Raw genomic sequence first — 17,443 nt, 5'->3', positions numbered from 1 at the left:
AATTTTCCCCTCCTTATTATCGTCGTGAATTGCTTCGCAAATTTAAACAATTTAAACAAGGCAACAATACTGTTCATGCTTACTACCAAGAGTTCAAATCTTATATGCATCATTATGACATAGAAGAATCTAAGGATGATAGATTTTTTGGTGGTTTGAACCATGATATTCAGGCAAGATTTCAGTATATTCCTCGTTGCATTACTGGTATGTATGTTTGTGCTTGTACCTTTGAGAGACAGTTACAGGAGGATGCATTGGGTGACTACAACAATTACTATTCCAATTCATGCTCACTACCATCGGTTGATTCCTTCATCGTTGCACCTTCTAGAGAAGCCACACCTTAGATTGTGAGTGCAACATCATCTCAAGTGTATGGTATATTGCCATTGTCCATACCTACATCAGCTACATCTTTGCGACAAGGTAACAGTAAAGATATTGATGATATAATTTCACATGAGAATGATGCATGCCTAATTAACTTAAATACATCATGTGTTGAGTTACCTGTTGATTTGAGCATGCCACCTATTTTAGAGAATCATATTACTATCATGAATAGGTCATGTGATCAAACAACTGAAATACCAACAATTTTGAGTGCGTCCATTGAATTAACTATTGATGTCAAAGAACCATGTGAATCAGGAAATAAATCAGATTTGGATCAAATAAATTTTAAAACAATTGTGCAAATGTTTAATCATTTTGATATGACCTCTAATCTTGGTGATCATTCTGTGTCAAATGACTTATTGCATGTTTTCTTATTTAAGCATGTTATAGCATGTAAATTTGATGCACGTAAGGTTTATTTACCAATGTTGGGATGGTTTAATGATGAATATTGTCAATCTTTTGATATGAATAAGAGCTTCACTTATATGTGCAAACTGAGTTGCAATATTTTCATGCCTTCTACTTATGATAATATTTTGGCTTTATATTTTATGATCTATGAAAGTTACTCATGTATACATGTGTCGTATGTGCAAAAATCAAGGAAAGTAAAAATGGATGACATATACATATACAACATGTACACCTTGTCTCTTTTGTTAGCCACATTTCAGATTAAGCAACGCCGAGGACGGCTTTGTTTTCAAGAAGGGGAGGCTGATGAGGACATGACTACCTTGGATATGACCAAATATATTGCATACATGTATATTTGTGAGGTGTATGGGACATTTGTACAATCCACATATGAAGATAAGGGATAAAGAGATGTTTACTTGTTGTTCAATAAGTTCTCTCACGTTACTTTTGGCCCAATAGAAGATATAGTCCAAGTCTCTCACGTTTTGGACTCAGATTCAGACTGCACAGACACACCTGATTCAAAACGGCAAGAACTCTTTCATCTGGACTCCAAATTGGGCGATTCTTTTTTTGTTGGAAAGTAGATTTCATGCTTTTTCCAACCCAATTGGAATCACCTTAAAATCCATCCAGAGCGTTGAGTTATGAACGAAACAATCTGACACTGCAGCAGAATCCGAGTCAAACTACAAGTCTAAAGGTGTTACGTCACTTCCACTTGGGCCCATTGGCCTTGTACGACCTAGGGTTAGTTTTAGGCTGCCTTGGGACGTCCTCCCACCTCCTTGGCCGCCACCCCTTGCTCCTATATAAGTAGATCAATCTAGTAGCTTTTTCTTTAGGGATTTGTTTAGTTAAAAGTTAGCCATTGCAACTTCGTGTACTTTGTTTGTGTCTAACGACCAGACCAAGACCGCTTACGGATCCCCACCTTTACCAACACTTCATATATACTCGCAATATTCAGATTACTTTTATCATATTCTTGCTTGTTCTTCGATTGCTTGCAGGAATAGACCTTCGTGGTCAGGTTGATTGTGCTCCGGCGTGGTCAATAACCTCTTGAAATTGGTTTAGCGATTGCTAAGGCGCAACGTCGTGCATGTTTGTAGTCGGATCGTCAAAGTCGACTCCACCAAATCGATAGTTATCATCTCATCGAAAGATCGGGACACCCTCGCCTCTATCAAAGGCTGACAACTTCACATGGACCGTCGTTGTCGTGTATGGGGCAACCCAGGATGAGTTCAAGGTCGATTTTCTCCATGAATTGGTTAATCTGGCAAAAGATAATCCCTATCCCATTCTTATAGGTGGGGATTTCAACTTGCTTCGATTCCAAATGAGAAAAGCCGCGATAGGTTCGATAATCATTGGCCTTTCCTTTTCGATCATGTCATCGACAGTCTAGATTTGCGAGAGGTTTCTATGATTGGAAGACAATTCACATGGGCGAACAGTCTTCCGGAATCGACATATGAGAAACTAGATCGCGTTTTAATGAATATCGACCGGGAATCAAAATTTCCTATGGTTTTTGTTCGTGCTCTACCTCGTACCGAGGCTATATCAGACCACGCACCCATTCTTCTAACTACTTGGTTGCCAGACCACAACATAGACGCAAGTTCAAGTTCGATTTTGGGTGGTTACTTTGGGATGTCTTCCATGACATGGTCAAGGAGGTGTGGGAGAAATCATTCGTCGGGCCTACCCCAATACAGAAATGGAATAACAAAATGTGTGCATTACGTAAATTCCTTGGTGGTTGGGCCAGGCATATGGTGGGTATTCTCAAAAAGGAGAAGTTTCGTCTTTCGTCTATCATTGATGAATTAGAAGCTTTGGCAGAGGTTAGACCTCTATCTGAGCATTAAATTGAGATCAAGAATCATTCAAATGCACAGATAGCTAACATGTTGCGTGAAGAGGAACTCAAATGGTACCAATATTCTAACTCTGAATTTATCCTGAAAGGCGATTCGAATACTAGATATTTCCATGGAGTCGCCAATGGCAGATACCGGAAGAAAAATATTCATTCCCTACAACAGGATGAGGGAGTGATTGAGGGGCATGAGCAACTTAAATCTTATATCACTAATTATTATAAAAATTTGTTCGGAGCTCAAGAGGAAGGAAACTTCTCAATGGATGAGGCCCGAACAGATGGCATCCCTCAGGTCTCTAATGAGGAAAACAACCTTTTAACAGCCCCATACTTCGAGGAGGAAGTTAGAAAGGCGGTTTTCCTAATGGAGCATAACAAAGCCTCGGGTCCGGATGGTTTTCCTGCTGAGTACATCCCTCAGGTCTCTAATGAGGAAAACAACCTTCTAACAGCCCCATACTTCGAGGAGGAAGTTAGAAAGGCGGTTTTCCTAATGGAGCATAACAAAGCCTCGGGTCCGGATGGTTTTCCCGCTGAGTTCTATCAGAAATTCTGGGAAGTCATCAAACCGGATCTCCTACTTTTGTTTACCGACCTACATGCCGGCCAACTAGAATTGTTTCGCTTAAACTTCGATGAGATTAATTTATTACCTAAGGTTAATGAGGTTGAATGGATACAACAATATAGACCTATTTGCCTCCTTAATGTTAGTTTTAAAATATTCACGAAGGTTGCGACTATTAGGCTAAATTTGGTTGCTGAACGTGTGGTTCAACCTTCACAGACAACTTTTATGCAAGGCAGACACATCCTAGATGGAGTTGTTATCCTTCATGAAATAGTCCATGAATTACACCGAAAAAAGTTAAATGGGGTGGTAGGTACTCAAAATTGACTTTGAAAAGGTTTATGACAAAGTCAAGTGGTCTTTTCTTCAATGAACTCTCAGAATGAAAGGATTTTTTGCAAAGTGGCGCGCTATGATCCATATCTTCATTTCTGGAGGTAGTGTTGCCATTAAGGTCAATGATGATGTTGGACACTATTTCCAAACAAAGGATTTGCGACAAGGTGACTCGGTATCGCCCATGCTATTCAATATAGTGGCAGATATGCTAGCGGTCATGATTGAGCGTGCCAAGGTTGATGGCCAAATTGATGGGGTAGTAAATCATCTAGCTGATGGTGGTCTCTCTATACTTCAATATGCCGATGATACGATTCTCTTCATGGATCATGACCTCGAGAAAGCAAGAAATTTGAAACTGATTTTATCAGCATTCGAGCACCTCTCGGGGCTTAAGATCAACTAGATCCTTGATGGCGCGCGTTGCTGCGCCCGTCCATTTTTCCAAGAGAACGGTAGTAATTTCAAAAAATATAGGAAGGTTATAAAAGCATTTCATCCTTCTATTTTATTTCAAAAAGAACAATATTGCCATACATTTTATTTTGACGAACGTTGCACATATTTGGGAGACATGGTCAACATGGCACAAATTTCTCAATCCAATACTTGATCCATCATAATGGTCTGTGTGCTAGCCAGCATCAGGTTGAACATACTAAATTTTCAAAAACAACAAAATCAGAAGGAAATTGCTTAATAAACACTATAATTGTTTGGTCCTAGCTATAATAAAACATAAGCACAAAATATAAAAGCAATCTGAGTATAGGTCCTACTAAAACTTCCCTGAGTTAGAACACTACACATTTAAGAAGCTCCACGTACAATTCTTCAGCCGCTACATTAAGAACTACATGCATCATCCTCACCTTAATCGTGCATTAACACCAACTCGATAAGAAACAACCAGAGTACCTCATCTCTATGGTATGCCTGAAGGTAGCTTCCAAATGAGTTGACATCTACCAAGTTATTAAAGGGTAAATCTTATTTCTATGTTCCAAGCTTCTAATTAGAAGTCTGCAGGAGTGACGTTTTGGCCGGAAACATTATTTACTACATGAAACGTAGTAGATCAAAGGCCATGCTAAAAAAATAGGTGTAATAGGAGTGAAATCCTCTAATGAAAATGGGAAATATAATGCAGAAAGTAAAACCAAACCAACTTAATCGCGGCCTCAAAGCCCTTCCAGTATCGGTATCTGCACGATTCTACAATTAGGCAGATGTCTTTGCCATAGATCACTTATGATCCCTAAAGAATGTCAAACGGTGTGTTCTTTATCTCCAAAGTCCAGTAATATGCCAAAAACGAGTCAGACTAACTCCATAGTGATTACATTAGAATATAAAAATAAGCAAAAAAACAAGAGACATTTTCATTGTATAATACAAAGAGCATATGTGGGTAAACATGTGCAATGTGGACTTACACAATCAACAAACAAACTCTCAGTCTTACTGGTCCTGGAAAACGCTAGCTGAAAGTCCTGCACCATGTCAAAATACAAGCATAACAACTCATATTATTCATTACCCATCATATAGACAAACATGCACCTGAGAACAACACAATACATATTCTTTACTTTAATAAGGCGATGTGTGTTTACCTTGTGCGGGAGCTTCTATGCATTGGGTCTGTCCTTTTTAACAAAGAGATGGGTGTTTATCCACTAACCTTGTTAATCGACCAGGCATGTACCACAACATTACTGATTTCTTGAACAACTCGTACAACGCTTTGACCTAACACACGCCAAGTGCACAAAAAGGCAGACCATCCAATGACATTATAATCGAATTGAACATCACAGGATAAATAGAGCACAATGAATTGTGACTTGGGATAGCAACAGGGACGGAGTCAACAGGGGCGGCCTGCGGGATGCCCCCCCTGATTACGAGTTGAAGGACTAGTCGAGACTAGTCGATGGACTAGTCTATGAGTCGCAACTGTGGTGTCGACTGCGAATCTCGTGTAGGCTAATTCGATGAGTCGAGCGGTCGAGAGACTAGTCTGGACTAGTCCTGCTATCTGAGTCGCTCGACTTAAATTTGGGAGGGGAAAATTGGAGAGCATAGCTATGAGAATGAGCCGTTGATGTCTACTGCACAACCTTCTTCTTGTAGACGTTGTTGAGCCTGCAAGTGCACATGTTTGTAGGACAGTAGCAAATTTCCCTCAAGTGGATGACCTAAGGTTTATCAATCCATGGGAGGCGTAGGATGAAGATGGTCTCTCTCAAACAAACCTGCAACCAAATAACAAAGAGTCTCTTTTGTCCAGAACACACCCAATACAATGGTAAATTGTATAGGTGCACTAGTTCGGTGAAGATATGGTGATACAAGTGCAATATGGATAGTAGATAAAGGTTTTTGTAATCTGAAATAATAAAAACAGCAAGGTAACTAATGATAAAAGTGAGCATAAACGGTATTGCAATGATAGGAAACAAGGCATAGGGTTCATACTTTCACTAGTGCAAGTTCTCTCAACAATTATAACATAGATAGATCATATAACAATCCCTCAATATGCAACAAAGATTCATTCCAAAGCCACTAATAGCGGAGAACAAACGAAGAGATTATGGTAGGGTACGAAACCACCTCCAAGTTATTCTTTCGGATCAATCTATTAAAGAGTTCATACTAGAATAACACCTTAAGACACAAATCAACCAAAACCCTAATGTCACCTAGATACTCCATTGTCACCTCAAGTATCTGTGGGCATGATTATACGATATGCATCACACACTCTCAGATTCATCTATTCAACCAACACAAAGTACTTCAAAGAGTGCCCCAAAGTTTCTATCGGAGAGTCAAGACGAAAACGTGTGCCAACCCCTATGCATAAGTTCATGGGCGGAACCCGCAAGTTGGTCACCAAAACCTACATCAAGTGGCACGTGAAATCCCATTGTCACAACAGATAAGCACGGCAAGACATACATCAAGTGTTCTCAAATCATTGAAGACTCAATCCGATAAGACAACTTCGAGAGGAAAACTCAATTCATCACAAGAGAGTAGAGGAGGGAGAAACATCATAAGATCCAACTATAATAGCAAAGCTCGCGATACATCAAGATCGTGCCATAGAGAGAACAAGAGAGAGAGAGAGAGATCAAACACATAGCTACTGGTACATACCCTCAGCCCCGAGGGTGAACTACTCCCTCCTCATCATGGATAGCACCGGGATGATGAAGATGGCCACCGGTGATGGGTTCCCCCTCCGGCAGGGTGCCGAAACAAGCTCCCGAGAGGTTTTTGGTGGCTACAGAGGCTTGCGGCGGCGGAGCTCCCGATCTATCTTTGTTTTCAATGTTTTTAGGGTACGTAGGCTTATATAGGCGAAAGAAGTCGGTCGGGGGAGCCTCAAGGGGCCCACGAGAGGGTAGGCGCGCCCAGGGGGGTGGGCGCGCCCCCCTGTCTCGTGGCCTCCTCGATGATCCCCTGGCTTGCACTCCAAGTTCCTGAGATTGATTCTGTTCCAAAAATAACTTTTCCGAAGGTTTCATTCCATTTGGACTCCGTTTGATATTCCTTTTCTTCGAAATACCGAAACATGCAAGAAAACAACAATATGGGTTGGGCCTCCGGTTAATATGTTAGTCCCAAAAATGATATAAATGTGTAAAATAAAGCCCATAAACATCCAAAAGGGGTAATATAATAGCATGGAACAATAAAAAATTATAGATACGTTGGAGACGTATCAAGCATCCCCAAGCTTAATTCCTGCTCGTCCTCGAGTAGGTAAATGATAAAAACAGAATTTTTGATGTGGAATGCTACATAGCATAATTCTCAATGTAATTTTCTTCATTGTGGCATGAATGTTCAGATCCAAATGATTCAAAATAAAAGTTTATATTGACATAAGAAATGGTGATACTTCAAGCATACTAATCAAAGTAATCATGTCTTCTCAAAATAACATGGCCAAAGAAAGTTATCCCTACAAAATCATATAGTCTGGCTGTTGCTCTATCTTCATCACACAAAGTATTTAATCATGCACAATCCTGATGACAAGCCAAGCAATTGTTTCACACTTTTGTAATCTCAAACCTTTTCAACTTTCACGCAATACATGAGCGTGAGCCATGGGCATAGCACTATATGTGGAATAGAATGGTGGTTGTGGAGAAGACAAAAAGGAGAAGATAGTCTCACATCAACTAGGCGTATCAACTGGCTATGGGTATGCCCATTAATATATATCAATGTGAGTGAGTAGGCATTGCCATGCAACGGATGCACTAGAGCTATAAATATATGAAAGCTCACTAAAAGAAACTAAGTGGGTGTGCATCCAACTTGCTTGCTCACGAAGACCTAGGGCATTTTGAGGAAGCCCATCATTGGAATATACAAGCCAAGTTCTATAATGAAAAATTCCCACTAGTATATGAGAGTGACAACATAGGAGACTCTCTATCATGAAGATCATGGTGCTAATTTAAAGCACAAGTGTGGAAAAAGAGATAGTAGCATTGTCCCTTCTCTCTCTTTCTCTCATTTCATTATTATTATTTTTCTTTTTCTTTTTTTCCTTTTTTTTCTTTTTCTTCCCTTTTTTCTTTGGCCTTTCTCTTTTTTTGGCCTTTCTCTTTTTTTTTCCTTTTTTTGTAAAGTCCGAAGTCTCATCCCGACTTGTGGGGGAATCATAGTCTCCATCATCCTTTCTGTTGGGGAACGTTGCAGAAAATTAAAATTTTTCCTACGGTTTCACCAAGATCCATCTATGAGTTCATCTAAGCAACGAGTCATGGGAGAGAGATTGCATCTACATACCACTTGTAGATCGCGTGCGGAAGCGTTCAAGGGAACGGTGATGATGGAGTCGTACTCGCCGTGATTCAAATCACCGATGACCAAGTGCTGAACGGACAGCACCTCCGCGTTCAACACACGTACGGTACGGACGATGTCTCCTCCTTCTTGATCCAGCAAGGGGGAAGGAGAGGTTGAGGAAGAAGGCTCCAGCAGTAGCACGACGGCGTGATGATGGTGGAGAGGCAGTACTCCGACAGGGCTTCGCCAAGCGCTCAACGGAGGAGGAGAGGTGTTGGGGAGGGGAGGGGCTACACCTTGGATCAGGTGTTCAGCCCTCCCCTCGACCCTCTATTTGTAGGGGAAGGGGGAAGGGGGCCGGCCCCCTCTAGATGAGATCTAGAGGGGGGGCGGCGGCCAGGGAGGGGGCTTGCCCCCCAAGCAAAGGGGGTGCGCCCCCTTTAGGGTTCCCCCCCAACCCTAGGCGCATGGGCCCAGGGGGGGCGCGCCCAGCCCTCGAGGGGCTGGTTCCCTGCCCCATGCGGCCCATGAGGCCCTCCGAGAGGGGTGGGCCCTCCCGGTGGACCCCCGGAACCCTTCCGGTGGCCCCGGTACAATACCGATATGCCCCCGAAACTTTCCGGTGTCCGCATGACAACTTCCCATATATAAATCTTTACCTCCGGACCATTCCGGAACTCATCATGACGTCCGGATCTCATCCGGGACTCCGAACAACATTCGGTGATCACATACAAGTCTTCCTAATAACCCTAGCGTCACCGAACCTTAAGTGTGTAGGCCCTATGGGTTCGGGAGACACGCAAACATGACCGAGACGGCTCTCCGGTCAATAACCAACAGTGGGATCTGGATACCCATGTTGGCTCCCACATGCTCCTCGATGATGTCATCGGATGAACCACGATGTCGAGGATTCAATCAACCCCGTATACTATTCCCTTTGTCAGTCGGTATGTTACTTGCCCGAGACTCGATCGTCGGTATCCCAATACCTCGTTCAGTCTCGTTACCGGCAAGTCACTTTACTCATACCGTAATGCATGATCCCGTGACCAGACACTTGGTCACTCTGAGCTCATTATGATGATGCACTACCGAGTGGGCCCAGTGATACCTCTCCGTCATACGGAGTGATAAATCCCAGTCTCGATCCGTGTCAACCCAACAGACACTTTCGGAGATACCTGTAGTGCACCTTTATAGTCACCCAGTTACGTTGTGACGTTTGGTACACCCAAAGCACTCCTACGGTATCCGGGAGTTACACGATCTCATGGTCTAAGGAAGAGATACTTGACATTGGAAAAGCTCTAGCAAAACGAACTACACGATCTTGTGCTATGCTTAGGAATGGGTCTTGTCCATCACATCATTCTCCTAATGATGTGATCCCGTTGTCAACGACATCTAATGTCCATAGTCAGGAAACCATGACTATCTGTTGACCAACGAGCTAGTCAACTAGAGGCTTACTAGGGACGTATTGTGGTCTATGTATTCACACGTGTATTACGATTTCCGGATAATACAATTATAGCATGAATAAAAGACAATTATCATGAACAAGGAAATATAATAATAATGCTTTTATTATTGCCTCTAAGGCATATTTCCAACAGTCTCCCACTTGCACTAGAGTCAATAATCTAGTTACATTGTGATGAATTGAACACCCATAGAGTTCTGGTGTTGATCATGTTTTGCTCGCGAGAGAGGTTTAGTCAACGTATCTGCGACATTCAGATCCGTATGTACTTTGCAAATATCTATGTCTCCATGTTGAACATTTTCACGGATGGAGTTGAAGCGACGCTTGATGTGCCTGGTCTTCTTGTGAAACCTGGGCTCCTTGGCAAGGGCAATAGCTCCAGTGTTGTCACAGAAGAGTTTGATCGGCCCCGACGCATTGGGTATGACTCCTAGGTCGGTGATGAACTCCTTCACCCAAATTGCTTCATGCGCTGCCTCCGAGGCTGCCATGTACTACGCTTCACTTAGATCCCGCCACGACGCTCTGCTTGCAGCTGCACCAGCTTACTGCTCCACCATTCAACATATACACGTATCCGGTTTGTGACTTAGAGTCATCCAGATCTGTGTCAAAGCTAGCGTCGATGTAACCCTTTACGACGAGCTCTTCGTCACCTCCATAAACGAGAAACATGTCCTTTGTCCTTTTCAGGTACTTCAGGATATTCTTGACCGCTGTCCAGTGTTCCTTGCCGGGATTACTTTGGTACCTTCCTACCAAACTTACGGCAAGGTTTACATCAGGTCTGGTACACAGCATGGCATACATAATAGATCCTATGGCTGAGGAATAGGGGATGACTCTCATCTCTTCTTTATCTTTTGCCGTGGTCGGGCATTGAGCCGAGCTCAATCTCACACCTTGCAGTACAGGCAAGAACCCTTTCTTGGACTGATCCATTTTGAACTTCTTCAAAATCTTATCAAGGTATGTGCTTTTTGAAAGACCTATGAGGCGTCTCGATCTATCCCTATAGATCTTGATGCTTAATATATATGTAGCTTCTCCAAGGTCCTTCATTGAAAAACACTTATTCAAGTAGGCCTTAATGCTGTCCAAGAATTCTATATCATTTCCCATCAAAAGTATGTCATCTACATATAATATGAGAAATGCTACAGAGCTCCCACTCACTTTCTTGTAAACGCAGGCTTCTCCATAAGTCTGCATAAACCCAAACGCCTTGATCATCTCATCAAAGCGAATGTTCCAACTCCGAGATGCTTGCACCAGCCCATAAATGGATCACTGGAGCTTGCACACTTTGTTAGCATTCTTAGGATCGACAAAACCTCCGGCTGCATCATATACAGCTCTTCCTTAAGATAACCGTTAAGGAATGCCGTTTTGACGTCCATCTACCATATCTCATAATCATAGTATGCGGCAATTGCTAACATGATTCGGACGGACTTAAGCTTCACTACGGGAGAGAAAGTCTCATCGTAGTCAATCCCTTGAACTTGCCGATAACCCTTAGCGACAAGTCGAGCTTTATAGATGGTGACATTACCATCCGCGTCCGTCTTCTTCTTAAAGATCCATTTGTTTTCTATCGCTCGCCGATCATCAGGCAAGTCAGTCAAAGTCCATACTTTGTTTTCATACATGGATTCTATCTCGGATTTCATGGCTTCTAGCCATTTGTTGGAATCTGGGCCCGCCATCGCTTCTTCATAGTTCGAAGGTTCACCATTGTCTAACAACATGATTTCCAGGACAGGGTTGCCATACCACTCTGGTGTGGAACGTGTCCTTGTGGACCTACGAAGTTTAGTAGCAACTTGATCAGAAGTACCTTGATCATCATCATTAATTTCCTCTTCTGTCGGTGTAGGCACCACATGAACGTTTTCCTGAGCTGCACTACTTTCCGGTTCAAGAGGTAGTACTTCATCGAGTTCTACTTTCCTCCCACTTACTCCTTTCGAGAGAAACTCTTTTTCCAGAAAGGATCCGTTCTTGGCAACAAAGATCTTGCCCTCGGATCTTAAGTAGAAGGTATACCCAATGGTTTCTTTAGGGTATCCTATGAAGACGCATTTTTCCGACTTGGGTTCGAGCTTTTCAGGTTGAAGTTTCTTGACATAAGCATCGCATCCCCAAACTTTTAGAAACGACAGCTTAGGTTTCTTCCCAAACCATAATTCATACGGTGCCGTCTCAACGGATTTAGACGGTGCCCTATTTAAAGTGAATGTAGCTGTCTCTAAAGCGTATCCCCAAAATGATAGCGGTAAATCGGTAAGAGACATCATAGATCGTACCATATCCAATAGAGTGCGATTACGACGTTCGGACACACCGTTACGCTGAGGTGTTCCAGGCGGCGTGAGTTGTGAAACGATTCCACATTTTCTTAAGTGTGTACCAAATTCGTGACTTAAATATTCTCCTCCACGATCCGATCGTAAGAATTTTATCTTTCTGTCATGTTGATTCTCTACTTCATTCTGAAATTCCTTAAACTTTTCAAAGGTCTCAGACTTGTGTTTCATCAAGTAGACATACCCATATCTACTCAAGTCATCAGTGAGAGTGAGAACATAACGATATCCTTCGCGAGCCTCAACGCTCATTGGACCACACACATCAGTATGTATGATTTCCAATAAGTTGGTTGCTCGCTCCATTGTTCCGGAGAACGGGGTCTTGGTCATTTTTCCTATGAGGCATGGTTCGCATGTGTCAAATGATTCATAATCTAGAGACTCTAAAAGTCCATCAGCATGGAGCTTCTTCATGCGCTTGACACCAATGTGACCAAGGCGGCAGTGCCACAAGTATGTGGGACTATCGTTATCAACTTTACATCTTTTGGTATTCACACTATGAATATGTGTAACATTACGTTCGAGATTCATTAAGAATAAACCATTGACCATCGGGGCATGACCATAAAACATATCTCTCATATAAATAGAACAACCATTATTCTCGGATTTCAATGCGTAGCCATCTCGTATTAAACGAGATCCAGATACAATGTTCATGCTCAAACTTGGCACTAAATAACAATTATTGAGGTTTAAAACTAATCCCGTAGGTAAATGTAGAGGTAGCGTGCCGACGGCGATCACATCGACCTTGGAACCATTCCCGACGCGCATCGTCACCTCGTCCTTCGCCAGTCTCCGCTTATTCCGCAGCTCCTGCTGTGAGTTATAAATGTGAGCAACGACACTGGTATCAAATACCCAGGAGTTACTACGAGTACTGGTAAGGTACACATCAATTACATGTATATCAAATATACCTTTAGTGTTGCCGGCCTTCTTGTCCGCTAAGTATTTGGGGCAGTTTCCGCTTCCAGTGACCCTTCCCCTTGCAATAAAAGCACTCAGTCTCAGGCTTGGGTCCATTCTTTGACTTCTTCCCAGCAACTGGCTTACCGGGCGCGGCAACATCTTTGTCGTCCTTCTTGAAGTTCTTCTTACCCTTACCCTTCTTGAACTTAGTGGTCTTATTAACCATCAACACTTGATGTTCTTTCTTGATTTCAACCTTTGCTGACTTCAGCATTGAGAATACTTCAGGAATGGTCTTCACCATCCCCTGCATATTGTAGTTCAACACAAAGCTCTTGTAGCTCGGTGGGAGCGACTGAAGGATTCTGTCAATGACCGCCTCTTCCGGGAGGTTGATCTCCAGCTGGGACAGGCAGTTGTGGAACCTAGACATTTTGAGTATGTGCTCACTGACAGAACTGTTTTCCTCCATCTTACAACTATAGAACTTGTCGGAGACTTCATATCTCTCGACCCGGGCATGAGCTTGGAAAACCATTTTCAGCTCCTCGAACATCTCATATGCTCCGTGCTTCTCAAAACGATTTTGGAGCCCCGGTTCTAAGCTGTAAAGCATGCCGCACTGAACGAGGGAGTAATCATCAGCACGTGATTGCCAAGTGTTCATAACATCTTGGTTCTCTGGGATGGGTGCTTCACCTAGCGGTGCATCTAGGACATAATCTTTCTTGGCTGCTATGAGGATGATCCTCAGGTTCCGGAACCAGTCCGAATAGTTGCTGCCATCATCTTTCAGCTTGGTTTTCTCTAGGAACGCGTTGAAGTTCATGTTGACATGAGCGTTGGCCATTTGATCTACAAGACATATTTTGCAAAGGTTTCAGACTAAGTTCATGATAATTAAGTTCATCTAATCAAATTATTTAATGAACTCCCACTTAGATTAGACATCCCTCTAGTCATCTAAGTGTTACACGATCCGAGTCGACTAGGCCGTGTCCGATCATCACGTGAGACGGACTAGTCATCATCAGTGAACATCTCCATGTTGATCGTATCTTCTATACGACTCATGTTCGACCTTTCGGTCTCTGTGTTCCGAGGCCATGTCTGTACATGCTAGGCTCGTCAAGTTAACCCTAAGTGTTCTGCATGTGTAAATCTGTCTTACACCCATTGTATGTGAACGTAAGGATCTATCACACCGGATCATCACGTGGTGCTTCGAAACGACAAACTTTAGCAATGATGCACAGTTAGGGGGAACACTTTCTTGAAATTATTATAAGGGATCATCTTATTTACTACCACCCTTCTAAGTAAACAAGATGCATACAACATAATAAACATCACATGCAATTATATAGTAGTGACATGATATGGCCAATATCATATAGCTCCTTCGATCTCCATCTTCGAGGCTCCATGATCATCTTAGTCACCGGCATGACACCATGATCTCCATCATCATGATCTCCATCATTGTGTCTTCATGAAGTTGTCCCGCCAACGACTACTTCTACTTCTATGGCTAACGCGTTTAGCAATAAAGTAAAGTAATTTACATGGCGTTCTTCAATGACACGCAGGTCATACAAGAAATAAAGACAACTCCTATGGCTCTTGCCGGTTGTCATACTCATCGACATGCAAGTCGTGATTCCTATTACAAGAACATGATCTCATACATCACAATATATCATTCATCATTCATCACAACTTCTGGCCATATCACATCACATGACAATTGCTGCAAAAACAAGTTAGACGTCCTCTAATTGTTGTTGCATCTTTTACGTGGCTGCAATTGGGTTCTAGCAAGAACGTTTTTTTACCTACGAATAACCACAACGTGATTTTGTAAACTTCTATTTACCCTTCATAAGGACCCTTTTCATCTAATCCGCTCCAACTAAAGTAGGAGAGACAGACACCCGCTAGCCACCTTATGCAACTAGTGCATGTCAGTCGGTGGAACCTGTCTCACGTAAGCGTACGTGTAAGGTCGGTCCGGGCCGCTTCATCCCACAATACCGCTGAAGCAAGAAAAGACTAGTAGCGGCAAGCAAGTTGACAAGATCTACGCCCACAACAAAATTGTGTTCTACTCGTGCAATAGAGAACTACGCATAAACCTGGCTCATGATGCCACTATTGGGGAACGTTGCAGAAAATTAAAAAAAATTCTACGGTTTCACCAAGATCCATCTATGAGTTCATCTAAGCAACGAGTCATGGGAGAGAGATTGCATCTACATACCACTTGTAGATCGCGTGCAGAAGCGTTCAAGGGAACGGTGATGATGGAGTCGTACTCGCCGTGATTCAAATCACCGATGACCAAGTGCTGAACGGACAGCACCTCCGCGTTCAACACACGTACGGTACGGATGACGTCTCCTCCTTCTTGATCCAGCAAGGGGGAAGGAGAGGTTGAGGAAGAAGGCTCCAGCAGCAGCACGACGACGTGATGATGGTGGAGAGGCAGTACTCTGACAGGGCTTCGCCAAGCGCTCAACGGAGGAGGAGAGGTGTTGGGGAGGGGAGGGGCTGTGCCTTGGATCAGGTGTTCAGCCCTCCCCTCGCCCCTATATTTATAGGGGAAGGGGGAAGGGGGCCGGCCCCCTCTAGATGAGATCTAGAGGGGGGGCGGCGGCTAGGGAGGGGGCTTGCCCCCAAGCAAAGGGGGTGCGCCCCCTTTAGGGTCCCCCCCAACCCTAGGCGCATGGGCCCAGGGGGGGCGCGCCCAGCCCTCGAGGGGCTGGTTCCCTGCCCCATGCGGCCCATGAGACCCTCCGAGAGGGGTGGCCCCTCCCGGTGGACCCCCGGAACCCTTCCGGTGGCCCCGGTACAATACCGATATGCCCCCGAAACTTTCCGGTGTCCGCATGACAACTTCCCATATATAAATCTTTACCTCCGGACCATTCCGGAACTCCTCGTGACGTCCGGGATCTCATCCGGGACTCCGAACAACATTCGGTAATCACATACAAGTCTTCTTAATAACCCTAGCGTCACCGAACCTTAAGTGTGTAGACCCTACGGGTTCGGGAGACACGCAGACATGATCGAGACGGCTCTCCGGTCAATAACCAACAGCGGGATCTGGATACCCATGTTGGCTCCCACATGCTCCTCGATGATGTCATCGGATGAACCACGATGTCGAGGATTCAATCAACCCCGTATACTATTCCCTTTGTCAGTCGGTATGTTACTTGCCCGAGACTCGATCGTCGGTATCCCAATACCTCGTTTAGTATCGTTACCGGCAAGTCACTTTACTCGTACCGTAATGCATGATCCCGTGACCAGACACTTGGTCACTCTGAGCTCATTATGATGATGCACTACCGAGTGGGCCCAGTGATACCTCTCCGTCATACGGAGTGACAAATCCCAGTCTCGATCCGTGTCAACCCAACAGACACTTTTGGAGATACCTGTAGTGCACCTTTATTGTCACCCAGTTACGTTGTGACGTTTGGTACACCCAAAGCACTCCTACGGTATCCGGGAGTTACACGATCTCATGGTCTAAGGAAGAGATACTTGACATTGGAAAAGCTCTAGCAAAACGAACTACACGATCTTGTGCTATGCTTAGGAATGGGTCTTGTCCATCACATCATTCTCCTAATGATGTGATCCCGTTGTCAACGACATCTAATGTCCATAGTCAGGAAACCATGACTATCTGTTGACCAACGAGCTAGTCAACTAGAGGCTTACTAGGGACGTATTGTGGTCTACGTATTCACACGTGTATTACGATTTCCGGATAATACAATTATAGCATGAATAAAAGACAATTATCATGAACAAGGAAATATAATAATAATGCTTTTATTATTGCCTCTAGGGCATATTTCCAACACTTTCCTCACCGAGACAATGCTCTAATAATGAAGATCATCACACTTTTATGGATTTACAACTCAAGAATTTCAACTTAAAGCTAGAACAAGATATGACTCTATATGAATGCCTCCGGCGGTGTACCGGGATATGCAATGAATCAAGAGCGACATGTATGAAAATTATGAAGGTGGCCTTGCCACAAATACGATGCCAACTACATGATCATGCAAAGAGCAATATGACAAAAGTAATGCGTTTCATAAGAACGGAACGATGGAAAGTTGCATGGCAATATATCTCGGAATGGCTATGGAAATGCCATAATAGGTAGGTATGGTGGCTGTTTTGAG

Source organism: Triticum dicoccoides, chromosome 7B (assembly GCF_002162155.2).
Source record: "Triticum dicoccoides isolate Atlit2015 ecotype Zavitan chromosome 7B, WEW_v2.0, whole genome shotgun sequence".
NCBI classification, from domain to species: Eukaryota; Viridiplantae; Streptophyta; class Magnoliopsida; order Poales; family Poaceae; genus Triticum; species Triticum dicoccoides.
Note: the sequence above shows the minus strand (reverse complement) of the source record.